This window comes from Bos grunniens, chromosome 10 (genome assembly GCF_055505025.1).
Source record: "Bos grunniens cultivar Pamir isolate PY7600 chromosome 10, Bosgru_T2T1.0, whole genome shotgun sequence".
Classification (NCBI taxonomy): Eukaryota; Metazoa; Chordata; class Mammalia; order Artiodactyla; family Bovidae; genus Bos; species Bos grunniens.
The window spans coordinates 31453799-31472202 of NC_141174.1; the positions used below are offsets into that span (position 1 = coordinate 31453799).

The 18404-nt window shown below is 41.5% G+C and overlaps 1 protein-coding gene and 1 pseudogene across 3 annotated transcripts in view; one reads left to right on the top strand and one right to left on the bottom strand.

The window, feature by feature from the left end:
- RTN1 (reticulon 1) overlaps positions 1-18404 on the top strand; it is a 236906-nt gene that overhangs the window by 129697 nt on the left and 88805 nt on the right. The window lies entirely within an intron of this gene.
- LOC147364251 (GTP-binding nuclear protein Ran pseudogene) lies at positions 2102-2882 on the bottom strand (annotated as a pseudogene).

Genomic DNA, 18404 nt, shown 5'->3' on the forward strand with positions numbered 1-18404 from the left:
CTTAATATTTGAAAAATTATCAAAAACAAAGTGCAAAATGTAAAAAAATAACTATTTGGAACTTTCAATAGGGCATCCAGTGATCCCAGTTTGAGAAATACTGGTTTAAGCTAGTGGTTCCCAGAGCATCCCAAAGCCTCAGCACGGGGTACCTCATAGTCTCCTGGAGTGCTGACTGAAAATGCAGGTTCCTGTTTGGCCCCTGCCCTAGAACTGCAACATCAGGATGAGCATAAACTTGCACTTTTAATAAGCATGCTAAAGAGAATTTTTTCAGTAAGCAGATGAGCTAAGCAGCCCAACCTGTAGTGAAAAACACCTTGGTGATCGTGCCCTGGGCATATGGTGTTTTTTAATGAGAGAGAGTGAGGGGCACTCGGCTGTTTCCATCCCATCCCATGCCCTGGGAGGCAGGCCTCTGCACCTTCTCTCTGTAGGCACCAGCTGCAGCAGCTGGAGCTTGCAGGGCTTAGCCCTCTGTAGCAGGGAAAAGCTTATCTCCTTAGGGGAGTGATTTGCAAGAAGACTCCCAGATGGAGCCCTTCTCAAAAAGACCTAGCATTTATGATGTTTATTATTAGTTTTCATTATTATTAATATACTAGATAGTGCTTCTGTCCTAAAATATTTTGGAGAGAACCAGAATAAGTGTGACCCATTTACTTTTCTTCCTGTAATTCTTTTTTTAAAAAAAGTTAATATACTTTAGTCCCATATTTATTTGCTTCCATGAAACTGAATTAGTAAAACAGGCCATAAAGGTTCTTGGACAGGATCTTTCTTTCACAATGCAGGTTTCATAATTGGCCCAAAGACTTATGTCCCTAATATTACAGCCGCTTCCCCCATGCCAGATTTCAACAAGATGGACCAGAAACTGCTGGATAAAGTCTGGCTTCTGTGAGGATGTATGCAGTGTAAATATTTAGATGGAGACATTGAACCTTCCATTTTAAACTATTCAAAGCTATTAAGTTACTTTTATGAGATGCTGCCCAGTGATAGAAGGTATTCTCCTGATTTAGCAGCACAGAATGAGGCTGCCGATAGGCAGTTCACCTTATTGGTTTTTCCTTCTGCAACAGTCACAAGGTTAGCATTGTCCCAGATTGCGTATTGATCTGCTTTTTAAATCGTGGCTTCAGGACCCTGGGAAGGTTTCCTTCTCAACCTTGAAGAGATTTGCTCCAAATCTTGGTGACCCAGCACTTAAACTGTTTCTAGGGACAGATATTTTTGACACTTCACCTACAGGATGTATATATAGATCCAAAATTGTTGTTGTAATATTTTGATGCCAAGTCCTTCAGACACAGTGAACCCAACTCCCTAGTAAATTTTGCCTGGGTACAGAGTGGGGCATCATTTCAGTTCAGTCACTCAGTCGTTCTGACTCTTTGCGACCCCATGGACTGCAGCACGCCAGGCCTCCCTGTCCATCACCAACTCCTGGAGTTTATATAGACCCACATTCATTGAGTTGGTGATGCCATCCAACCATCTCATCCTCTGTCGTCCCCTTCTCCTCCTGCTTTCAATCTTTCCCAGCATCAAGGTCTTTTCAAATCAGTCAGTTCTTTGCATCAGGTGGCCAAAGTGTTGGAGCTTCAGCTTCAGCATTAGTCCTTCCAGTGAATATTCAGGACTGATTTCCTTTAGGATGGACTGGTTGGATCTCCCTGCAGTCCAAGGGACTCTCAAGAGTCTTCTCCAACACCACCGTTCAAAAGCATCAATTCTTCAATGCCCAGCTTTCTTTATAGTCCAACTCACATCTATATATGACTACTGGAAAAACCACAACTTTGACTATACGGACCTTTGCTGGCAAAGTAATGTCTCTGCTTTTTTTTTTTTAGATATTTGAAATACAACTTTATTCTGATTCTAAACGAAAAGGAATGGAAATGACAGTAACAAACAAGATCCCACCTCTCAATATTGTTGTGTGACTACAGCAGTCTTATATTTGAAACTCAAGGAGGAAACAGTTGTGTTCCAAACCACCTAAATATGCAGGTCCAAAAAATGAAAGTTTTTTGTTTTTTTTTTTAAACTGCCACATTCACTCCAAAGCCCATCCATCTCCTTCAGCATCCAAAGATTAAGCACATGTTCTGCTTAGCTATATAATAAAGTGGCAAACACGCCACACTGCTGACATCACAGGACAGTTGCCTATAAAACTAGACTTCAGATGCTGGGCCCCAGCTTCACTTTCTCACAGGTCACCATCTTCATCCGGGAGAGCAGTTGTCTGAGTAGCCTCTAAATCGTGCTCGTACTGTGCTGCCAGGGCTGGGTCCATGACCACCTCTGGCGGGGCAAGAGCAGACACAGCGACAAACTCCAAGTTAGGGTCTCCGGTCAGTTTTCTAGCAAGCCAGAGGAAGGGCTTTTCAAAGCTGAAGTTACTTTTGCCAGAAATGTCATAGTTCTGAAGATTCTTTCGGTGGAAGACAATTGACTTTGCCTTAACCTTTCTGTCCTTAATATCCACTTTGTTGCCACACAACACAATTGGGATGTTCTCACACACTCGTACCAGTTCCCTATGCCAGTTAGGCACATTCTTGTAAGTAACTCTTGTAAGTAACTCTCAATGTTACATCAAACATAATAATAGCACACTGAGCTTGTATGTAATAGCCATCTCTCAGTCCACCAAAATTCTCGTGACCAGCTGTACCCCATACATTGAACTTAATAGGTCCTCTGTTGGTATGGAACACAAGAGGATGGATCTCAACACCCAAGGTAGCTGCATACTTCTCAGATTCACCAGTCAGATGACGCTTCACCAGTCAGATGGTTCTTCCAGTACCACCATCACCAACCAAAAAAAGTTTGAACTGAACTTGGGGTTCTCCTTGGGCAGCCATCGTGATATTACTTCCAGAAGCATCTCCATGCCTGTCTGATTGAGCTGTCTCTGCTTTTTAATATGCTCTCTATGTTGGTCTTAACTTTTCTTCCAAAGAGCAAGCGTCTTTAATTTCATGGCTGCAGTTACCATCTGCAGTGATTTTGGAGCCCCCCAAAATAAAAGTCTGTCACTGAGTGGGGCATAGATAAGCCCTTAAGGTGGATCCAAGTCCAACTTGCCTGTAGAGATAAGAGTTCACAAATGGCATATGTTCTGGTGCCTCTGAGAAATAATGACCCTATTTAGATGGTGATCCTGATTCTCTATCTAGTACCTTTATCCTTCACATAAATCATCTTTGCTTACCGATGCAGTCATGGAGATTGGATACTATAATCCACGTACATCTAATTTTCAGCATCAAGACTCCAGAGGAGTCTCCACTCCTTTCAAATGCTAACTTCACTTTCCTCTAAGTCTGTGTGGGGCACTCACAGTTATGGTCTCTGCTTCTGAATCCTATCTTTGTAACCCCACAAAACACTGCTGTAATACAGATAACATAAATTTTACCCAAGGTTATGCCAGTGCCACCAAAGGAAGACCTAATCAATTCAATTCATTCTTCCTTCCTTTGCTTCAGTCAATATGGTATACTGCCTGTCTGATGCAGGCAATATAGTGATGACCAAGGCAGACATGAATCCACCAATTGCAGGGCTTCATTTGGGTGGGTGAGGAGCTGACATTAAATAGAAATCAACAGAATGATGTGTTCTCGTGAGAGAGTACTTGGTGGTAGTGGAACTTGGATCAGAAGGTCAGAGAGGAGGAACTAAGGAATCAACTATGGCAAGACATCATTTTAAAATTTTCTGGACAACAGACAATGCAAAAGCTACAGGCAAGAAAGTTCTGGGAGCGTTCTAGAAACTGAAAAAAAAGTCTCCATGGTTAGAGTTGTTTTGTTGTTGTCGTCGTTGGTTTCCCTGGTGGCTCAGTGGTAAAGAATCTGCCTGCAGTGCAGGAGATATAGGTTCAGTCCCTAGGTTGGGAAGGGCCATGGAGAAGGAGATGGCAAGCCACTCTGGTATTCTTGCCTGGGATATCCAATGAACAAAGGAGCCTGGAGGATATAGCCCATGGGGTCTCAAAAGAGTTGGACATGATTTAGTGACTAAACCACAGCAACAAGGTTGGCAGTGCCTTTTCATGCCCAGGCCACAGTGCAGAGTTTGGCCTTTATCATGATATGACAGGGAGAGGGAAGTAGCAATGAAAATAAAGAGGAATGGCTGAATTTTAAGTTTATTTTGAAGATTGTCTTAATTGGACTTACTGATACAGTGGATTGGTATTTGGGGTGACTTTATTCCCACATCTCTCAATTATATTTCAGTTTTTGTCACCATAATTATTATAAATAGATGCAAAAATATTTATAATAGGAAAAATACCCTAAACCTCAATGCAGTTTCTTTATTCACTGAAGCCAATTTTTTTATGTCTACTATGGGAAAATCATCCATTTGGGTAATGCTGGCTCTGAAATATTCTCTCCCAGGTTGAGCTGTATATCTAGTATATTTTTATGGCCAAGCATTGGGGGTATAATAGTTATTAACGTGTTTTGGTGACAGTGATGTTTGAGTGGCTGAGACCGGAGCTGGAATAAGGGTCAAATATGGTACCTATGGAAGTTAAATAGGACATAGAGTGAGGTAGGCAAGGATGGGGGACAGCAAGTTGGTTCTTTAAAAAGAGTTAGGTATAATCTTGGCGAGGGCCAGAAACTCACAAAAGCTTCAGAAAGTCTAAAGTGAAATTCCAAATATGGATCAAAATTATACTAACAAGCAAAGATGGTAGCTTGCCAGAAAGCAGAGGATAAAGTCAGAGAAAAGATAGTTTAAGGCAAACATTCAAACTGGGGTCTTAAGTGGGAACAAGTATATCACTGGCCCTAGTGAACTTCAGCTCAAGCCTGCAGTTGATTATTGTTATTTGTGATTACTCAGTGCTTCCTGAGTCAGCCTTATCTCTTTAATGGTCCTTTTGGGTTTTAAATGACCTAGGGGTCCTCTTCTGCCAAGGAAAGCCTTGATCCAGGACTCTTTCTCTCTTCTTGTGGAAACTGAGGGCATGTGGCAGGGAGAGTGGATTAGGGACTCAGTGGAGACATTTGTTTTTCTAGACAGTGTTTCTCAAAGTGCAGTTGGGGACCATTGACATCATAAACTGTTTGATAAAATACAGATTCCTAAGCTCACCTCCAGGATCTCCTAAGAATGGGCTGAGGAATATGCTTCATTAAGTGGCTCCCCAGTAAATCCTAGGCACACCAGAATTTGAGAACTATCGTTCCAGGGACTGTGTTGAGGCTGATCTCTTAAAGCCCTCAGAGTTATCTTTGTCAGGTTTTTTTCTCTTAAGTGTCCCATCTTTTTCAGGGCCTGGGCCAGAATCCTGCCAGGCAGGTTTTCTGATTGAGCTTGCTGCTGCTGCTAAGTCGCTTCAGTTGTGTCTGACTCTGTGCGACCCCATAGACAGCAGCCCACCAGGCTCCCCCGTCCCTGGGATTCTCCGAGCAAGAACAGTGGAGTGGGTTGCCATTGCCATTTCCTTCTCCAATGCATGAAAGTGAAAAGTGAAAGTGAAGTCGCTCAGTCATTTCTGACTCTTCGCGACCCCATGGATGGCAGCCTACCAGGTTCCTCCGCCCATGGGATTTTCCAGGCAAGAGTACTGGAGTGGGGTGCCATTGCCTTCTCCTGATTGAGCTTAGGTGTTTTAAATGGTTTATATGTGGGATTTAGAATGAAATTTGTACTGTCAACTCTGAGACGTCCACCTCCTTATAGGAGAAGTGGAGGGGGGATAGTGTGAGCACCACCTGGACTTACAGGCTTATTCTGGAGGTGCTACTGCTATCTTCCCACCCCACAGAGGCTCCAGAACAAAGACCTGCAAAGGGCGGGCAGGGACACAGCTAGCTAACAGTTCATGTTCCCAGTAGTTTGGGGCCTTCTGGTGATTTTGGAGGGAGAGCAATGAGCAGTCCTGAGAAGAGATCTTAGTTCCCTCCCCAGGAATTAAACCTGGGTGGCCTGGATGAAAACCAAGAATCCTAACCACTACACCACCAGGGACCAGAGGCTAGAAGCAAAGTGGCCCTGGCTCTTGCCACTATTTGAAAGCAAGAATGTTTCAAGGAGGCAAATACTAAAAGCAGGTACAACATTTATTATTAGAGACACAGCACAATGTATGAAAGAGCACACAGGAAAACAGTTTATCCAACTCAGAAGCAGGGCAGAGATACACACCCAGAGAGAGTGCGGACACCGAGGAGCTCAGGAAGTCAGACACTAGGCGGAGACACACACCTGGAGAGGAGTGTGGGTGTCCTGAGTAAGGAGAACCGCGGTACAGAGGGACGTAAATCACTAATATAGGAAAGTCCTTCCGCGTCTTTGTTTCCTTTTGGCCCATTATCTTGTTTCTTTCTTCATACTGCTGGTCCATGGACCCTCCCCAAGATGCGTGTGCAACTTTTTCCAAGATGGATCCCACCGCAGAGGCCTATGAGTGCATGTCCACGTTTATTATGGGTTGGGGTCCCCTCTCTTTTCAACCCCCAAGAAGCCTGTGCTTGTGCAGACAGGGAAGTCTTCCTTGACCTCAGGAGTGGATACCTTTTCTCTTTGCTTTAGCAGAGCTCAGCTTTTACCACTAGCTTTGTCCTTGGAGGGTCTGGGTGAGAACAAAGCTTGAATTTTACTCCACTTAACAGATACCAGGTGTCCAGCCCAGAGGCCCACTGTTTCCTACCTCACTGGGCCAGAGTCCTCCTCCAAATGGCCTCTGCCCATAGCTTAGAAAATTCATGGGAGGGGGAGAAAGCCTCAGCCTGGGGTTGAACTGTGTGCTTCCAGTGACAAATGAAGTAGCAAGCTTAATCTTCTTACACAAGATCAAAAATTTCACTACCACTGATAAATAATTCAGCTCAAACCTGCGTACTCTGGTAAACACAGCATTCTGATTTAACTCTTCTGGCTGGTACCTCTTTTACAACTCAGCTGAACACTGAAATCTTGGGAGATTTCTCTAAATGCAAAGCACTTACAAAAGCAGAATATGTGTTCCAAAGCTATCTTTTTTTTTTTTGTTTTTGCTCTCAAATTCACTTTTGTTTACCTCCCCCTAACATCTGTAGGAAATTCAATGCTATATCTAAAAACGCAGAAAAAGCCAAGTAAAGCCGAGAATGGCTTTCATATTTTCCCCACTCACTGTAAATGTCTGTTGCCATCCAGTGGTTGTGATGAAAATATCCAACCTCTACTTTTTAACCTCATCTGAAGCCACTAGGATTTGAAATTACACATTTCAAATTTACAGAGTTCCTGGGTTAGGATGTAAGAAAATGTATCTTTCAGTGATTTTCCAGTGTCCATGTGACTGCACTGTTTGTATAGGGATTGATCATTTAAATTGTCATCCATATTTTCCTTGAAATAAGCACGAGGACAGAGGTCCAAAAAAATTCCTAAAAGGGTAACCTGGTTTGTACCAGAATTAATTTTAAGTTAACCATTTTGCCTGTGCCCAAAAATATAATATCATATAGGATTCATGAATCAAAGTTTCATACTAACTGGAGTTTTTTGATCAACACCCTCCTTTTATATTGAAGTCAGGATTTGAGGTACAATTAGTTGTTCTCAGTGATGTTGCAGGGGTAAAAGAACCAAAATTTGAGATAAGGTCTCCTGGCTCTGATCCAGTGCCCTTTTCCAACTAAATTGATTTCCAGCTAGTTGACTTGTTTGTAAGTAAACCTAAATGCTTCTCTATGTGATGTGGCTTTATAATTTGGAGGTTAAGATTTAATATCTTAAACATATACTGCTGTAAATAGTTTTATAATGGTGCATGAAGCACAGTTAGATCAAGTGGTAGTGTGGTGAGTGATGTGGAAATTCAGTCCAATCATCTGGAGAGGATTTAATTTTTTTTTTTTTAATTTTTAAATTTTAGGTTAGCCAAGTGATGGTCAAATCACTTTACATAGAGTCACAGTTTTCTCAAATGTTAGACAAATAAAATCATAAATAACTTGGTTCTAGATAATTTTGATATAAGTAGAATGGCCTCACTGTTGATGTGTCCTTTTTATTTTCTCTCTCTTCCCTTTGTTGGGGTCCACATTTTAAAGCCCTTTCTTATTCTGAAAACAGAATCTTGAAGATTTGAGTAGATTTTATTTATCCCACAAGTCTGTGCTCTACTTACAAAGCCAAAAATCCTGGCTTTCACTTTGACTTCTAAACCCCTAGTTCCTGTGTAGACCACAACTTTCCCTCAGATCCTGTTCAGTTCAGTTCAGTTCAGTCACTCAGTCGTGTCTGACTCTTTGCAACCCCATGGACTGTAGCATGTGAGGCCTCCCTGTCTATCACCAGCTCCCAGAGTTTACGAAAACTCATATCCATTGAGTCGGTGATGCCATCCAACCATCTCATCCTCTGTCGTCCCCTTCTCCTCCCACCTTCAATCTTTCCCAGCATCAGGGTCTTTTCCAATGAGTTAATTCTTCATCAGGTGGCCAAAGTATTGGAGTTTCAGCTTCAGCATCAGTACAGCAGAGACCAATGCCCTGGAGACTGATGGCAAAGTCCTCTTTGAAAAAGATACTTTCAGATTTCAGCTATACTGTTCATCTGTCAAATCTGGACTGACTGCCTCTAAGATGAGGCATAAGATCGTTCACTTGAAGTGTAAGTTTTATCTCCCTTTTGTATATTTGTTCTTGTGATTTATATAATGCTCATTTTGTAACGGGTAAAGATAGATCAGTTTCCACCAAATTGATACTTCCTCTTCAATATTTTGCTTTCCTGGAGGCTCAGCTGGTAAAGAATCTACCTACAATGCAGGAGACACTGGTTCCATTCCTGGGTTGCCACAATCCCCTGGAGAAGGGAACAACTACCCACTCCAGTATTATGGCTTGGAAAATTCCATGGACTGTATAGTCCATGGGGTCTCAAAGAGTCAGACCTGACTAAGTGACTTTCACTTTCACTTCACTTCCGTAGTGTAGCATCATTGCTGGGTAAGACTGTTTAGTCAGCCACTGCATTTTCTAGCCCTCTCTGCATGTAGATGAAGCTAAACACCTGATTGTTATCAGTGGAATGTAAGTGGAAGCAATGTGGGTCACATCTGGGGCAGGGCGGCTAAGATGTAGTTGTGCCTTTTCTTCAGGCTGTAAGGGATAACAAAAGGGAAGGAGCCTGGGCCTCTGAATGACTGCTTGGAGGGAAGCTGCCTGCTAATGAACACACATATTGCTCTATTAAGTTAGCCCCAAAACAGATTGTTCCCATGGTAAGGGTTATTTGTTACCATAGCCAGCCTCATCTTGACTAGTATGGTAGTCATGATGTAAAGGTGAGGTTAAGAAAGAAGATCTACAGTTAGAATGTATGTTGGACCATATGTTCCACGGTTGTATAAGTTTTATGTCTTGCCTCTCCTTCTCTCTACCTTTCTCCTTTGTACTCTCCTTTGCTGATGCTAATTGATCCTACTCTTAGAAATACTGGTGAGGTGAGGTGAGGTTCAGTCACTCAGTTGTGTTCGACTCTTTGCAACCCCATGAACTGCAGCACGCCAGGCCTTCCTGTCCATTGCCAACTCCTGGAGTTCACTCAGATTCACGTCCATCGAGTCGGTGATGCCATCCAGCCATCTCATCCTCTGTCGTCCCCTTCTCCTCCTGCCCCCAATCCCTCCCAGCATCAGAGGCTTTTCCAATGAGTCAACTCTTCGCATGAGGTGGCCAAAGTACTGGAGTTTCAGCTTTAGCGTCATTCCTTCCACGGAAATCCCAGGGCTGATCTCCTTCAGAATGGACTGGTTGGATCTCCTTGCAGTCCAAGGGACTCTCAAGAGTCTTCTCCAACACCACAGTTCAAAAGCATCAGTTCTTCGGTGCTCAGCCTTCTTCACAGTCCAACTCTCACATCCATACATGACCACTGGAAAAACTATAGCCTTGACTAGACGGACCTTTGTTGGCAAAGTAATGTCTCTGCTTTTAAATATGCTCTCTGGGTTGGTCATAACTTTCCTTCCAAGGAGTAAGCGTCTTTTAATTTCATGGCTGCAGTCACCATCTGCAGTGATTTTGGAGCCCCCAAAAATAAAGTCTGACACTGTTTCCACTGTTTCCCCATCTATTTCCCATGAAGTGATGGGACCAGATGCCATGATCTTCATTTTCTGAATATTGAGCTTTAAGCCAATTTTTCACTCTCCACTTTTGCTTTCATCAAGAGGCTTTTTAGTTCCTCTTCACCTTCTGCCATAAGGGTGGTGTCATCTGCATATCTGAGGTTATTGATATTTCTCCCAGCAATCTTGATTCCAGCTTGTGCTTCTTGCCGCCCAGCATTTCTCATGATGTACTCTGCATATAAGTTAAATAAGCAGGGTGACAATATACAGCCTTGACATACTCCTTTTCCTATTTGGAACCAGTCTGTTGTTCCATGTCCAGTTCTAACTGTTGCTTCCTGACCTGCACATAGGTTTCTCAAGAGGCAGGTCAGGTGGTCTGGTATTCCCATCTCTTTCAGAATCTCCACAGTTTATTGTGATCCACACAGTCAAAGGCTTTGGCATAGTCAATAAAGAAGAAACAGATGTTTTTCTGGAACTCTCTTGCTTTTTCGATGATCCAGCAGATGTTGGCAGTTTGATCTCTGGTTCCTCTGCCTTTTCTAAAACCAGCTTGAACATCTGGAAGTTCATGGTTCACGTATTGCTGAAGCCTGGCTTGGAGAATTTTGAGCATTACTTTACTAGCGTGTGAGATGAGTGCAATTGTGTGGTAGTTTGAGCATTCTTTGGCATTGCCTTTCTTTGGGATTGGAATGAAAACTGACCTATTCCAGTCCTGTGGCCACTGCTGAGTTTTCCAAATTTGTTGGCATATTGAGTGCAGCACTTTCACAGCATCACCTTTCAAGATTTGAAATAGCTCCACTGGAATTCCATCACCTCCACTAGCTTTGTTCGTAATGATACTTTCTAAGGCCCACTGGACTTCACATTCCAAGATGTCTGGCTGTAGGTAAGTGATCAAACCATCATGATTATCTTGGTTGTGAAGATCTTTTTTGTACAGTTCTTCTGTGTATTCTTGCCACCTCTTCTTAATATCTTCTGCTTCTGTTAGGTCCATATCATTTCTGTCCTTTATTGAGCCCATCTTTGCATGAAATGTTCCCTTGGTATCTCTAATTTTCTTGAAGAGATCTTTAGTCTTTCTCATTCTGTTGAGTTACTGGTGAGGTAACTCTGAGCAAATTAGAAAATGACACTCTTGTCCTCAAGATGTTCTGTTGCTACTTATCTAAATATTGTCATAAAAACTGAACAAACCTTTAATAACCACAAGGTGATTAGTTCATGTTCTCTGGAATTCTGAAAATCAAGAAGCAGCCCTGCTGGTGACCCTCAGGTCCACTAGAACAGAAGCATAGAAAGTTTCTGTGAGACAGAACCCTGGGAGAACTGAAGAAGTCCCACTGATAGGGCTAACCCAGGGCAGGATCTTGGGGTCCTCTACCTCCCACATCTGGTGTATCCCTGACCTGAAGCTACTCAAGACCCCCACTTTGGAACCCAGTGCTCCTGAGATCACCTGCTTCCCTTTCAAAAATGCATTTTCTGTATCCTATTTCCCTGGGGTCCCTGATACTCTCCATTTCCTATAGTGCACTATAGAGGTAATTTAACAAACCAATTCTTTTGTGTGTGTGTGTTAGCGAGCTACTGTGTGATCCCTTCTATGTAACAGATCTGAAGGAATGAACCACCTGATGGTAGAGCTGATCTACTCTAGAGAGTAGTTTTCTCAGTCCAAGACTCCGTTCTCAATACTAAGTGTTCTGAAACACAAATGTATCTGAATCTGATATAAACCAGAATGCCCATTTCCAGTTTACCTGGAGATGTGTCAGGAGAATTCCACCCCAATGTGGAGATAAGCTCATTGTTGCCTGGTGAGCATAGAATTGGGGCAAGAAGAGTAGATTGTTTCATTGAAAATTTCCATCATACTTTGGCAGCCTGTGAACTGTTCTGTTCTCTAAGGACTTGGGTCCTTAACTAGAATCAGAGCAGCTATTCCCTGCTGCTGCTAAGTCACTTCAGTCGTGTCTGACTCTGTGCGACCCCATAGACAGCAGCCCACCAGGCTCCCCCGTCCCTGGGATTCTCCAGGCAAGAACACTGGAGTGGGTTGCCATTTCCTTCTCCAATGCATGAAAGTGAAAAGTGAAAGTGAAGTCACTCAGTCGTGTCCGACTCTAGCAACCCCATGCACTGCAGCCTGCCAGGCTCCTCCATCCATGGGATTTTCCAGGCAAGAGTGCTGGAGTGGAGTGCCATTGCCTTCTCCGAGCTATTCCCTGAGCCCGTGCCTAAAGTGTTTCCCACCTGGTGGCCCCTTATCTAGAGTACCTTTCTCCAAACTCTGTATTGTTTTAACTGCGTATCGTGAACCAGCTGGGTTTGGATCCTGGTTCTACCATTTGTTACTAGCTGTGATTTTTGGCAGTTATCCTGTCTGCACTTAGATTTTTTTCACTTGTTCTAAGTGGAGAATAGTACCAGCATCACAGGATTCTTGTGATAATTAATTTAGATGATTTATTACCCTCTCATTTTATTACTATTTAAATATTTATGTTAATAATAACCATACAGTGAGTGGAGCTTTGGAAGAATCTAGTCCAGCTACTCATTTAGTACAAAAATTCTTTCATAATATTTCAAATATCTTGCAGGTTATCTCTATATGCTGCAGTTTGATTGGCTGTTTTCCAATGATTAATATGAAGTTGACTTGATCTCACTAATAAACTCATTCCTAAGCATATTGTTGAATGTGTTGCCCATAGAGAGGTTTCTTAAAGCCAACAAATCCAACTGATCATCTTTTTGAGTAGTTTTTTTCCCCCAAAATACATATGCTTAGGCCCTACTTTAAATATCCCAGAGTATAATCTTTGAGTGTTACATATGTAGATGAGTACTTTCAGTGTCCCTTGGGTGATTTAAGATGTCTATCCAGGGTTTACTGCCACTGCGTTAACTCCATCCATGGTGTATGGGCTCCCAATAGTCTCATTTGTTGTCTCTCCCTAGGCTCCAGTGTTCTCTACTTAGTTTGTTTGAGTTAGGCTATACTTTAGTAAGGAACCCTCAAATCTCAATGGCTTATCTCAACAGATGTTTATTTCTAGGTCATATAAAATCTTATGCTCATTGATGGGAGCTCTTTTTTTATCCAATTACAAAGGGATCCAAGCTTCCTCCCTCCCAAGCCACTAAATATCAACATATAGCTTCCCAGGTTTCCACGCCAGGGGAAGAGAGAGCTGGAGGGGCACATTAGCTCTTCAAAGCTTCCTCCTGGAAATGAAACATGTCACTTTTGCTTATGGCCCATTGGCCAGAATTAGTAATGTGACTCTCCCCTGATGCATGGGACACTGTGGAAACTGGATGAGCATCAAGTCTTTATCACAGCCCTCTTGTGTAATTATCTCTTACTGTAGATCTTCATAGTACTTATCATTACCCAGTATATTAAATATGCATTTTTATTGTTTATTTCTTGTTCTTACCACATAGATCTCAAGCTCTTTGAGATTACATACTTTCTTTCAGTGCTCTATTTCCAGTGCCTACAATGGCACCTAATAAGTTTGTAGAGACTCAATAAACATTTGGTGACTAAATGAGCAGTGACTCTAGACACATGGATGAAGCCCCAGAAGTATATTATGGGATTTTATTGTATGTCAGTGTGTTTTATAGATTGTGCTCTTTTCTAAGAGCTCATTTAAATGTTATTGAATCCAGTGAAAGATTAAAGAATAATAGGCTAATTAAGAAGAGAACATTGCTTGTGAATCCCCACTGTTGCTCATGAAGGGCATTTACCTCTTGGCTGCACTCTCCTAGAGTGATCAGCCCAGGAAAGGGCAAATGGAGTCAGCAAAGAAAGATGCTTTCTGAGGTTCCGCTGATAAAGCCAATAATAGATTTGAGTTGACAAAGCAGAAGGTGACATCACTGTAGGCCACTGTCCAGCTTTTCTTTGCTGAGCCTATGGAATTTGTGCAAGACTAGTCTGTTGAAACTTTATAACCCTCATAAAATGGGAAAACTTTCTGCAGCAAATGCTTCTTGTTGTTTTGAATACAGCACAACTCAATTAAAAATAAGGTTTGTTATTAAAGTTGTATTACATAGTGATTAAGGCATGAGCTCTGGAATCAGACAGCTTTGGGTTTGAACCCTAGTCTACCACTTGCTGGCTTAAAACTTCTGAGGCTTCATCTGTAAAATATGGCTAGTAATTCCTACTCTCTTGAATTGTAATGAAATGTAAATTGAATACACTGAAACTGTTTTTAAGGAGCTTAGGCTAGTAGAAGACCTGGCACATTGTAAATGGAAGTAATTATTATCACATTTCATGATTTGATCACGTTTTCTGTACAGGCAGGCTGCCATCGTAATGGTGGTTATGAAGGGTAAGGCAGCACAGATGGGCTCCCCTTGGTAGATCACCCCTTGGCCTTCTGAGGCTGTCTGTATGGCAGGCCTCCAGATCATAGCCACAGTAGCCTGGCCATGCACCTGAGCTCCATCAGCATCTTGCCCTCCTTCTGTGCACTCAGCATTTCTGTTATCCAGAATGCGGAAGATCCAAGTGGACTGCTTCATCACCATTTGATGCTCTCCTGTCACACCTCACCTCATCAGTATTTAGCTTAAGCTCCCAACTATGGTCCAATCAGATTTCTCTCAACACAGAATGACCAGGCAGTAGCAGCTTAAACAGAAATAACCATTAAGACTATTTTCCATTACAGGGCTTCCCTATAGCTCAAATGGTAAAGAATCTGCCTGCAATGCAAGAGACCAGGGTTCAATCCCTGGGTTGGGAAGTTCCTCTGGAGAAAGGAATGGCAGTCCACTCCAGTATTCTTCCCTGGAGAATTCCATGGACAGACAAGCCTGACAGGTTGCAGTCCGTGGGCTCGCAGAGTCGGACACGACTAAGCAAGTAGCACATGCACACAATGAACACACATACACTTTCCTTTAAAAGGGATGAATTCATGGCAGACTTGGAATGTTGCAGATGCCTCTTCCTCATTTCTCAAAGCATGACTCTACACAAAAAAGATTCACCTCTCTGATTTGTTTTTATGGGAAACTATATTTGAAATAACATTGGGGGCAAGGTTTAGCCACCTTCTCACCATTATAAACATGAAACCTCCCCTTTAGAATTAGACAGACAAATCCTTGAGGGTTTCTTATATAAAATGCTTCAGATGATGGCCATTTCTTTCAAAAATCACTTCCATTTTTTAAAATATACTTTCAGTTATCCTAAGTGGGGAGAAAACTTTGACATTCTTCCACTCCAGGGCAGTCTCTTGTCTGCCTGGTCCCCTAGAAGCAGGCAGACTGGCATCAGGCAGGGGCAGGATTTGTGCAGTATTTCTGTCCCCATCTAGGGAGGTTTCTTACAATATCTTGCTTACTTGGTAAATTTTGCTTTATCTTCTTTGTCCAACATTTTCATGATTTCAAAAATAATTGTTCATTAGCCCACTCCAGAAATCCACACAGGGTATTTCACAATAATATTTAAGCACTGACAAAGTGCTTAAAATAGTATGTATTTTAATCATTCTTTAAAGGAGACAAGATTAGGGTTGACCCTTCAAATACTTAATTCTTACCTCTGATTTGAATGAGCACTCATGCTTCTATTTTTTTCAAGATATTTAAAATAGATTATTATAGAAAATTTCAAAGATACATTGGAGAGAATAGTATAATGAATTTCCAAATATAGAGCTACAAAATTTAACAGTACCATTTTTATCATGTTTCACCTAATTTTGGGGGGAGCATTTGAAAATTAAGTCACAGCCACCAATATGTTTCCTCTCCTAAATACTTCAGTGTGCTCTCTAAAACTAGGAACTTTTCTTATGTAACCACAGGACCACTGTTACATCTAATGCCCAGTTCATATTTAAATTTCTTTAAGAATCCTCTACATTTTTTTAGTTGGTCAGTTTTAATTAGCCAATGAACAAATATCCCTCTTCTATTTTTCAGTTATACTAACTGTAATAAGAACATGAAACAGTGGAAACTTCCCTTGGTTAGTGTTTTATATGATGATTAGATATATTTTCTTTTTTCCCAATATTTAATATGAAAATTTTCAAGCATACAGACTAATAATACAGAACAATTGAAAGAATTCTTCAGCGCATACCTGTTTACATGGTCTTATTTTAAATTCTTTCCCTACCTTTTTATTGTGACTGGGACTTGATAGTCTTTATACCTCAGATTCAGTGAGAAAGTGAGTATTCTGTGACTCCTTTTTAGGTGGAAGCCTTATATAATGTTTGTAAAGCAGATGGATAATATGCTGATTACTTTGCATGGTTTATAAATCTTGAGGGTATCTTCTTCTCCAACTGGGTAGCCTATGCCAACCTATAAATATTCTTAAGCCTGGCTTTCAGTTGGCAGTATTTTTCTGGGGCATCCCCAGAGAGCCAGGTGCTGTGCTGTTGACAGCGGCATCACCATTGCGGGTTAAGTGAGAAAAGAACAAGCCATCCCATCTAATAATGAAGCAATTGGAACAGGCAGTGTGTTTACACCTTATGCAGTGTCAGTTGTATTTCAACAGTATCCAAAAATATCATGGAAAGGTACTTAGAAAAGAGAAAAACAAATCTGGTTTTTTAAATGTCTATCTGAGGGTTGCTGCTGTTGCTATGGAGATCAGAGAAGCAGATTTTCACGGCTTTACCACACTGAGCTTGCTTTTGAACAGATTCATGAGACTTGTGAGCCTTTTTTCCTCCTATTCTAGGTGGTTTTGTTAGACATAACTTCGCCTGAATAACATTAACATACCGTTTGTGTGAAAGCACGTTAGATACTAATGCTTGGAGTTGTTTTTAGCAGAACAGTTTAACAATACCAGATTCATTTTTCATCTGCATGTTTTTAAATAGACTCATTCTCCTAATCAGCGTTAACATAGAGCTCAGCTTGGAGCATAAGGAAATGTTAGTTTAATATTTTAGTGCCATCTGCTGTAAGTTTCATGGCATTCTACCCCATCTGGTTTATTTGCAGCTATTCCTCCCCTCCTTTTTTTTAGTCTTAGTAGAACGCAGCAAATCTCTTTCCAAATCTTTTGTAATATTTGGCCCTGTTCCTTCCTACTGATCACTGGCTGAGGCTTTCGTCAGAGGAATATGTTCCCTTGGCTCTGGGTGTTCATTTCCTGAAGACTTCGGTTTCGATTTAGTGGGATATGCGTGTGCATGCTTTCATATATGTGTGATAATGATCAAGCAGTTAACATATTCGTAGACCTCTTTGCTTTATCTCAAATGATAGTTTGACTGTTGATGAGTGAATATTTGTAAATTCAGCAGCATCACTAGGTAAATAATTATTGAAAGCCTATTAACATGTCAGGCTTTTTCCTAGGCACAGTGGGGGTCAGGGGGAGAGTGGCAAACAAAGCAGATGCCCTGCTCCCGTGGAGTTCAGTTAGTGGAGGAGTCTAACAATATACAAGGAAACACATACTATAGTATCACATATTATAGTATAGTGGTAAGTGCTGTGAATTAAAAAATAAAGCAGGCTAAGGGGAGCTGCTTTAAATAGGATGGTCAAAGATAGATGATAGAATTAAAATATTGCAATGAACACCTCTAACCTTAAGGTCACTAACAAGGACAACAAATGCGCCCTTTAGCCCTGTGCCTTGAGGGTCTTGTTAAAGTCAACTTATTGTTAATCAGTCATCTTTTAACATTAAGCAGAAACATTACACAGATGAAAAAACGTGTCCTTTAAGAGCTGTCAGACAGTTTGTGCTGTTGCTCTGGAACTTGGTGGACCTAGGATTTTATTTAGGTGAGCTGTAATTCAGCACATGATTGGAGCTCCCATATGTGTCTAATTCTCTGCTAGGTTCTGTGGGGACACCTGAGGACTTTAAGTCAGAACCTGCTCTCCAGAAGTAGCTTTTAAGTGAATATTCCACTAACCCTCAACCCATCCAGGGGTTAGAATAAATACAAATGGAAATGTAAATAATAGCACCACGTACCGTTATGATTAATTCTCACTACAAATACTGTCAGTTTTAAGTTCAATATTGGGTGTCAGAGGAGGGAAAAGTGTGAAGATATCCAGTGCACTTCTCTGTACCTACCCTCTTTAAAGATCGGTTTGCACCAAAGCATTGAGCACATGGAGATTGCTAATATTCCTGTCATTAGAAACAAAGGATTTTCTCAATTACGTAATTAGAGCAATGAACAACCCAGGTGGATTCCGGTGTACGTATTCTATGTGTTTGCTCACACATGTTAATCTA